The sequence below is a fragment of the Bison bison genome, unplaced genomic scaffold (assembly GCF_000754665.1).
Source record: "Bison bison bison isolate TAMUID 2011002044 unplaced genomic scaffold, Bison_UMD1.0 scf7180017864193, whole genome shotgun sequence".
In the NCBI taxonomy this organism is placed as follows: Eukaryota; Metazoa; Chordata; class Mammalia; order Artiodactyla; family Bovidae; genus Bison; species Bison bison.
The window spans coordinates 2222578-2232514 of record NW_011494765.1 but is presented as its reverse complement, the minus strand read 5'-3'; the positions used below and the strand labels follow the sequence as shown (position 1 = coordinate 2232514).

The window sequence follows — 9937 nt, the reverse complement described above, 5'->3', positions numbered from 1 at the left end:
GGAAGCATGCACATTGCCTTCTGCTGCCTACCCCGATATCTCCAGCCTAGTCAGAGCAGTGCTTATGGACCCGTCTGAGACTGCCTTCTTTCTCTTATAGATTATGGGTGAGTGGGTCACAAAGACACTCTGGAGCCGCCTTTGGTTGCCTCTCAAAATCTTAGGAGGATGGATTAGTGTGTGTGTGTGTGTGTGTGTGTCTGTATGTCTCTTTTCAAATACAACTGTATCAGTTGCCTCAAAGTCTTGAATATGTCCTGAAACTTACAACTGAATTTGATTGGAAATTAAGTACATGGAGAGAGAAGTTAAATTTACATTCCTTTAGATATCTGCATACTTTGCATGGTTTCCTTCCTCAGTGACTGAAAAACTGATCCTGCACAGGGTTTGATAGTGAAAACCTAAATAAATTTTATGCTAATTTGAAGGACATTCATAATTTTTAGCAGAGCTGGTTTCAGAATGGAAATAGAAATATTTTTGGAGTCTGGCTATCTACAAGTTTTGAATTAAATTATAAATCATATGAAATGAAGACCTCAGAGTCTTCTGGTAATTTAAAAAATTTGTTGATTGAGAGTAAACACAAATGTTTGAAGATTATTTGCTCTGCTTCTTTTTGTTCACCACTGGTGGTAAGAGAATTTGCTATTTGCCAAGACAGTTTTTATAAGGCTCTTTAATAAGAAAGTGAATAAGCCAGCTGCTCTTTCCTTCGACTACACCAATTGCAGAGCTCCTCAAATCCTGGTTTGTAATTAAAAGCCTTGAGATGACCTTGAATCTAACTGAACTACAAAAGCTGTCTTGAGTTAAATTTATAGTCTTTGTTGATTTCAAAAGAGGTTAGAAAGAATCATATTCTGTTTGCTGAAACATTAAGGATAGCCTTGGGTGTACGTTGAAGATCAGAAATAATTAATGAGAGGCACTTTTAAGTACAGAAGAGAAACCTGGAATGGACAAAAAAATTAGATTTGTCATTTCTTCATTGAGCATTCAAAATATGTATTTGAGGAGGTTTAAAGTAGGGTGACATTTTTCAAAGTGTCAGTTTGCAGTATTCAGATTTGCTGTAAAGATCTCTTTTCCCCATTTTAACACAGAGATTTTTGAACCCAGCTGGGAAATCAGAATAAACGTTTAATGCTGTTTAAAAGTAACAGCTTATTAATTCATGCTCAAAATATTTTACAGTAGTGGTAGCTTTGTTAATGAAAGTTCCTATTTATCCTCAGACAAAACTTCCCTGGTGGCTCAGATGGTTAAGTGTCTGTCTACAATGCGGGAGACCTGGGTTCGATCCCTGGGTTGGGAAGATCCCCTGGAGAAGGAAATGGCAATCCACTCCAGTACTATTGCCTGGAAAATCCCATGGACAGAGGAGCCTGGTAGGCTACAGTCCATGGGATCACAAAGAGTTGGACATAACTGAGCGACTTCACGTCACGTCAGAAGTGCTTTATATTTGGGCTATGTCATAAGATCTATGAGTAGAGAATTTGTCTGCTTACCAAAAAGGGCAGAATATATTTTCAGTTGTTTAGAGAGCCTTGAGTTACTATCTTATTAATAGAAGGAAAGTTAAAAATGTAAGAAAAGTCAGATTTTATGCATCAATAGGTGAGATAGGACATTCTCCTAGCATCATAAATGTGATAAATCCCAGAAGAGCCCAGCAGTAAGACAAATAGTTTGAGCAAGCACTGATGTCTTATATAGATCATGTAGGCTCTAGGGTTATTTTAGTTTTTACATTTATTTAATAAGATTAGCTTACACTTTGATCGAAATAATTGATCATAAAATTATATACCTCTGTGTGTGTGTCACACACATCAGGGATTGTCAGTGTGGGATCATTAAAGATGGTAGTGGGGGTTCTCAGGAAGTTCTAGTTGTGCAAAATTTGATCTGAAATCATGATTGTCCAGCCTAAATGAAGTAATAATGTCTCTAAAATCTTGACTTTTGCCTTGAAAGTGTTCCAATTTAGTCTGGCAGCTGTGCCACTCGACCTCTGAATAGCAGGTACAAATTTTTTCAGGAGGGTAGAATAAATAGTCGTTGTAGTGTGGTAGACAAACTGCATTTGTGTGAGTGGCAATTTAAGATTATTTCAGCAAACTGTTACTATGATATAGTGATTAACTACGTGTGTTAGCTTTAGTTGGACCTGGGTTTAAAACCTCTCTCTCCTGGAGAGTAGTGGTGCTGAAAGGATGTAGAATCACCACACAGAATTTCTTACTGAAGAATGAATTAATGCAGTGTGTGAAGAACCTGGAGTGTAGCTGCGTTACTGTAGAAAGATTATTTAACATTTCTCAATTTCCTTTTCTATAAGTAAGGGCTTCTCTGGTGACTCAGCAAAAACAAATCTGCCTGTCAATGCAGGAGACGCGGGTTTGATCCTTGGGTTGGTAAGATCCCCTGGAGAAGGAAATGGCAACCCACTCCAGTGTTCTTGCCTAGGAAATCCTATGGACAGAGGAGCTTGGCAGGCTACAGCCCATGGAGTTGCAAGGAGTCGGAAATGACTTAGCAACTAAAGTAAGTAAGGTTAATAGACCTACTTCATAGATAAGCAAGCCAGTTCACCAAAATGCAGCTCATTGAAACTAGTTTGTAAATATCCAATTTACCTAATGTTCAGTTCAACAGAAGTCAATTTGCTGAATCTAATTTGTAGAATTCGTTGTCAGTTTCCTTCTAAATTGCTACCTTATCATTTTTTACTCTTTTATTCTCTCTCTCTTCCTGTACCTTATCTCTTCCCCCATTACCTGCAGACAAAACCAGACCGTATCTTTTCACCAGCAGAGGTCCCCTCTCTGCCCTAACTTTTTGCAGCTGCAACAGCAGCAGAGACAAATTGAACATTTTGGCGGATTCATGTTGATGTATGGCAAAATCAGTACAATATTGTAAAGTAATTAACCTCCAATTAAATAAATTTATATTAAAAAAAAAGAAAATGCTGCTATCCTGTCTGTCTTAATTTGGCAGAAATCTTTAAAAGCTAATTAAACTCTCCCATCAGTATGTGTTTTTATAAATTGTCTTCATAGTTAAATTTTTAGTAAATTTAGAGAATTGACTATTTGGAGTTTTGCCTATTTGGTGAATAGACTTGAAACTACCTCGCTCAGGTATGTTTGGGGAAATTAGGCAATATCATGTAAAGTGCTTATTACCAGACAGTTGTTGGATTAAAGTCAGTATTCAGGTGTTCTTTTTCTTGAAGTACTCTTACTCAGGAAACTGGGAACAGTCTCCCTGTACTCTCACTCAAGGATTTTCTCACCTGGGCTATCTAGTTGCACAGTATCTGATGCTGAAGTATCAAGGCTGGTTTATAGACCACCCTGTGACTTCCCCCTCATTATAGTATTGTTAAAAGTGCCCAAATGAAGTACTTTTTTTTTTTTTTTATCTTGGATAACTGTTACAAAATGGCCCTGCCTTCCCTGGTACCCTTTGGGGTTAGACTTCTCAGTGAATTTAGATATGTACCGCTTTTCTGAAGCATTTACTTCCAGACACTTGTAACTAGAATTATGAGCTTTAGGAGAGTAAACTGCAGCTTTATCAGGGTAAGAAGCAAGGCCAAGTCCCTGGAGGTTCTTGGTGGGAAGTATCACAACCAGAGCAAATGCTCCTGTCTCTAATACACAGGAAACCTGGCTGCACCACCCCCTCACCCAAAGCCTTCTGAAGGTCTCTTAAAAGGGCTTTCTGGTAAAATCTTTAAAAAGAGGTTGTTGAATGTTCAGTGTGTGCCAGGTTCTTGCTAAACTATCCAAAATAATCCTTTCCACAACTTTTCTTTTGATAGGTGGTGATGTTCCCATATTACATATGAGTTAACTGAAGCTTGAAGTTGAAAATAACTTACCATGGCTTATGCCACTATTCCACTAAATCAGTATTTCCAAACTTTTGTTTTTTCTGTATCACTATCATGATTTTTGTCATTTCCTAATATTTATGTATTTAATATATTAAATATTGAATTGTTAAAACTTTGCAACCCAAAATTTATTTTAAAAGGATATTTTGTTATTATCCTATATGTAAAATTATATGCTGTAGAGAGGGTAACAATAAAAATAAATTTAATGAAAAAATACTGCGTTAAATTCTAGTTAAGATGTTGCCTGCTCAAGTCTGTATGACCAGGCCTTCTAGTTACAAAGGGAGATTAGCAAGCATTAGAGGGGTAATAGAGAAACTAGTATCAAACTGAGATTTTTCTTCTGATGTAATTAGAAGGGTTGAAAGAGAAGTGAAAAGGTAACAGCTTTGAAATGTTTTAAAGTGCTTTCTCTTGGTTCACTTCAAATCTTCCAGTAGTCTCCTCACTTGGGGAAACACGGATAGAGCCGAAGGTGTTCTCATTTTCCGGATGAATAAACTGAGAGGAGAAAGTCTGTTCAATGTAGTGCCACTGGTTCCACAGACCTTACTGTCCAAGCCACCCTGCTACTCCTGGGTTTTCCTTCTGTCACCTCCCTTCTCACCCATCATCTTGCCTCCTCCTCTCCATGCTTTTCTTTCTTTTTTCTTTTTTTAAATTTTATTTTATTTTTAAACTTTACAATATTGTATTGGTTTTGCCATATATCGAAATGAATCCACCACAGGTATACATGTGTTCCCCATCCTGAACCCTCCTCCCTCCTCCCTCCTCCCTCCCCATACCATCCCTCTGGGTCGTTGCATTGTACCAGCCCCAAGCATCCAGTACCGTGCATCGAACCTGGACTGGTGACTCATTTCATACATGATATTATACATGTTTCAATGCCATTCTCCCAAATCTTCCCACCCTCTCCCTCTCCCACAGAGTCCATAAGACTGTTCTATACATCAGTGTCTCTTTTGCTGTCTCGTATACAGGGTTATTGTTACCATCATGCTTTTCTTTTCTTCCCCATCCTCTAGGAGAATTCAGCTGACTCCAAGGTAGTTTGAGAAGGAGATTCTTTGATGCATATTTCTGGTGTCTTTTCATTTGTTTAACAATTGTTGAGATAGGATTTCCTCTTAAGAAACTCAAGTCTTTCTACAAACATTGCATTTCTTGGTTCTTACTGTAATTCCAGAAGGCGTAAAATATTCAGTTATTTTGTAGGTATTTGTACTCCTACATAAAGTATTTATGAAATAACTATATAACTAAATAGCTATAATGACACCACAGACCTTCCTTTGATTCCTAATTATGTTAGGAATTAGGAGTTAGGAATATTGGAAAAGTAAGTTTGAAAAAAAAAAACTGCCAGCAGTTTTTGATGTCATCTCAAGTACAATAAAATGTATTTTCTTTGATTTTGTAGTAGTCTTTCGTAGTTTTGTAATTTACATTTACAACAATTTACATTTAATTAACATTTTATTGCATCCTGTTCCAGTGGAGACAGTGTGTGCGAGCTCAGTTTCTCAGTCGTGTCCAACTCTTTGTGACCCTGTGGACGATAGCCTGCCATTGAGGACATGGCCTTGCAAACAGGGAGGCAATGCTGGCCCTGAGCATGATCTACCGAAGTAGATCTCTGTGGGGAACGGGAGGAAATTTTAATACTTAATGCCTTTTAGGAAATAAAGCAAAATGGCATTAGGGTAATTAATACCATGTGGAGCAGGATTAAAAATTGAATAATGTAAACTGGAAACAGGAAGACTGTGACATGGTAGTGGCTGTAACTATGTCAGCACAGCTTCAGTTTCCAGGCCAGCTTGCATTTCAGTCTGCCTCAACCTTACGAGTACACTCCTCGTCTTGACATCGCTAGTTAATATTCTAAAAACTAGTTATAATATTCTAAAAACTATGGCCATTTCAGCTTATTCAGGGCTTCCCTGGTGGCTCAGCTGGTAAAGAATCCGCCTGCAGTGTGGAAGACCTGGGTTCAATCCCTAGGTTGGGAAGATCCCCTGGGGAAGGGAATGGCTACCCACTCCAGTATTCTGGCCTGGAGAATTCTATGGACCATATAGTCCATGGGGTCTCAAAGAGTCAGACATGATTGAGAGACTTTCACTTTTGACTTACTCAGGAATGTGAAGCATATCCAGAAACAGGATTGCTAAAGTCAAGTCACATAAGTGTTGTACGTCAGTCTCCTACATATGAACCTTCAAGTTGTGAACTTTCAAAGATTGGAACGTGTTTCTACCCAGACATCACTGCATCTTTTCTCAAGAGAGTAGATAGAATTGAATCCAGCAAGGAACCCAAACCTGTGCCATCAGCGTCAGGCGTGGGTGCAATGGCAGCTTGCCCTCCGTCTCCTACTGCTGACGATCCTTCCACTCTACCATCTCCCACCTCCTCTCCCTGCTCCAGTCAGTAGTAACTCTTGCCTGTTCACTTGATGCCAGCCCCTGTATGCCAACTGTTCTACTGTACCCTGTACTTTCCAAGGTACTGTACTGTAAGATTTAAAGTGTTTTTTCAGTTTTTGTGTTTGTTTTTAATGTAGTGTGGGAAAAGTATTACAAACCTCTTACAGTACTATACAGATGATGATGCTGTTAGTTGGGTACCTAGGCTAACTCTGTTGGACTTCTGAACAAATTGTACTTACGAATGTGCTCTCAGAATGGAGCTCATTCTGTAGGTGCAGGTGCTTATTGTATACCAAGTAATGGTTTCCCACTCTGGAAGCCTGACATTTTTTGTATTTCACTGAGTTTTGGGATACGTATTGGGAAGTAAGAATGCTGCATTGTGTTTCTGCTAGTGCTAATGCCTACTAATGCTGGAAGGGGAACTTTAAGCTGACAGACCTTAAAACAGCTATCAAAAATTAAAAGGAAGCATGTCTTATACAAGTAGAGTATGATTTTAGTGGGGCAGGGTAGACTAGTATCTGTGACTCTTAAACATGCCTCAATCATTTATTTCATTGGTCTGTTGATTCGAGATCTCAAGATCTGAATGGTTGACCCAGAGGTCAATGCTGTAGCTTCATCAAGAAGCCAACATCTTAATAATAGCACTGAGTGATGACTTAATAAAAGATCCTATTCTCTGTGTGTGCACAGAGTGCAGCAACAAACCTAGAGTTTCTGAAAAGTGGTTTTTATTTTTTAAATAAGTCTGTTTCACACGTATACTTAAACTCGTGGCTTGGAGGATGAAAATAAGAAGAACTTTACTACCTATGATGAAAGTGAAAGTGTTAGTTGCTCACTCATGTCTGACTCTTTGCAACCACATGGTCTGTAGCCTACCAGGCATCTCTGTCCATGGAATTCTCCAGGCAAAAATACTGGAGTGGGTAGCCATTCCCTTCCCAGGGGATCTTCCTGACCCAGGGATCGAACAATGCAATCTGCATTGCAGGCAGATTCTTTATTATCTGAACTGCTAGGGGAGCCTCAAATGATATGATTATTAATGATGTTAATAATGGCTAAACCTGTTTTCTCATCTTAGAAGACGGCAGGTGAAAAAGCCCAGAAGCCAGATACTAAGGAGAAAAAGCCCAGAAGCCAAGCAGTTTGATGCTGGTGGCAGAGTTAAAAAGGTTAAAAAGGTGAACCCCACTGCAGCTGAAATACTATCGTGGTCAGAGGAATTGGCAGATATTCCTAATCAGCTATGTAGTCCAGAAAGGCCTTTCATAAGATGAAGTATTCAACAGCTAAATGCAAGGTTGAAAAGGAAAAGAAGGTGATGGTTCTTGCTACTGTCACAAAATCAGGTGGTGGTGACAAGAATGGTGGGTGGTACTTGAGTGGTTAAATTTCCCAAAATGCCTAGATATTATCCTACTGAAGGTGTGCCTGGAAAGCTGTTATGTCATGGCAAAAAAAAAAAAAAAACCCTTCTAAGTTTTTTCTCACATGTGAGAAAACCGCATGTGCACTAACATTGCTTCTGGGATGATTCTGATCTTCCTCACTGGGCACCACAGAGGCAGGAGGGTCATTTTCCTGAAGCTTGCTACTTGTGGCTGAGCTCTGTCCCTCACACCAGAAATTTGTCATTGTCATCTCCACCGAAATTGAATGTTGTGAAAAATCCCAGAACATCTCACTGATGTTTACTTCAAGAAGACGAAGCTATGTAAGCTCAGGTATCAGGAAGGCAAGCCCTTCAAAGGGACACAGAGAAATATGAAATTACAGAGCAGCAGCAGTGCAAGGTTGATCAGAAAGCTGTGGACTCATAAATTCTGGAAGAATCATAGCTTTTCCTCAGTTCCAGGGCTGTCTCCACTCTGTGTATGCTATTACAGTTGGAATTTATCCTCACAGAATATTGTTCTAAACTTTTTAAGAAGAACCTAATTAAAATAATCCATTAAAAAAATTGGAATTTTTCACCCTTAATCCTGTTTATGGAGTGTCTTTTACATTTATGTGGTGAAATAAACATATGTTGTTTGTTGTTCTTGTATCTTGACTCCAGTTTGAATAATTAAAAAAATTTCTTTTGGGGTTATTTTGTAGATATGACTAACCAGCTACTAGCTTTGCTTGGGATTTGAAAGATTCTGGGGTGAAAGGTTAAAGATGTTGTATCTCTTTGTTGCCACACAATGGATTTCTGAAACAGACATAAGAGATGGTACTGAGCTTTAGCATTAATGATTAACTAGTATGACAGAAAGATTTGTGCCCAGAATTATGTTTCTAATAAGAAGTAATTTAAAAGTCATTTAGAGAATGTCTGGGAGATTTTTTTTCCCTTCAGTTGAACTGGTCAATTTTAGAGAGCTAATAACATAAATCGTTTTGTTCTTAGGATTTTTTTTTTTTTTTTGAAGTATAGTTATAAAGTTGTGTTAATTACTGTTGTACAGCAGAGTTATTCAGTTATATGTATATATACATTCTTCTTCTAAAAAATATTTTCCATTGTTCTTAGGATTTTTTAAATGTGCAAGTTTCCATTTGTAAAAGCAATATATTTTCAATCAAAAAAGTAGAAGGAGGAAAAAAAAATATCACCCTCAGCAGATGGTTCTGAAATGACCTTGGAAACTCTGTGTCTGTGGTCAAACAAACTCTTTGGTGTGTGAGACTCTTCTTCAGTTAGTCTTTGAAATGACAATGAACAAAAAAAAATCTTCAGTCTCCCTACCCCTGCTGGCAATAACATATATTTTTTTCAAAAGATGCTAGTTCTTGTCTAATGATTTAATTCATTCATTCATGTAAGGTTTTATACTTTGCTTTGTTGATCTGGTTAGTGAAGTTACTGTAGCTGCTTCTGACGTGGACATCTTGGATTATTCAAGGAGGTTTATAAATGGACTCATCTACTTTTTTCTTGGACTCTGAGGCCCCGCTTTTGTGGGAATGTCAGGGTTTGTTTTTTGAAATAACGTCAAGTTTCCATCTGGCTGTTGCAGAGCATATATACCTTGCAAAGGTGGTGTTTTATTAGCCAAATTGCTCTGAATAGAAGTTCTCTTGTTTTGACTTTTGTGGCTCTTTCCATGTAACAAATTACAGTTATTTCTTTAAACTTACAAGATGGAGGTAATAGGAACTCTTTTCAGGTAGAATTCATGTGAAGAATCAAGCCAGTACCAGGCATATAGTAAAGATTCAATAAAATGACAGCTGACAGATTATTTTCTACATTTCATGGCATGTGTGCCTTTTGAAATTTATTTAACCTCCGAGCTGAATGAAGAATTATCAACAATCTCTTTTGCTACTCCAGACATCCAGAAATTGTAAATGAAGAATGTTAGAGGCTCACAGTACATGCAGTTTTCTGAGAAATGCCTGTACTATATTTCCATAGAAACACTAATGACCTCTGACTCATCAAACCGAATTGCCTTCCTAAACTGTTTTCACCTTCTGATTCTCTCTTACCGCAGCCTTGAAGCTCTGTACTGCTTTTAAAAAAAAATGTTAAAATTGAAATGTCATAATCTTAGGCTGGCTTTTCTGCCTTCAGTTT

The 9937-nt window shown here is 38.0% G+C and overlaps 1 pseudogene; it reads left to right on the top strand.

Annotated features, from left to right (window-relative positions):
• Positions 1 to 6598: 6598 nt before the first annotated feature.
• On the top strand, positions 6599 to 8287 carry LOC104991579 (annotated as a pseudogene).
• The last annotated feature ends 1650 nt before the right edge of the window (positions 8288 to 9937 follow it).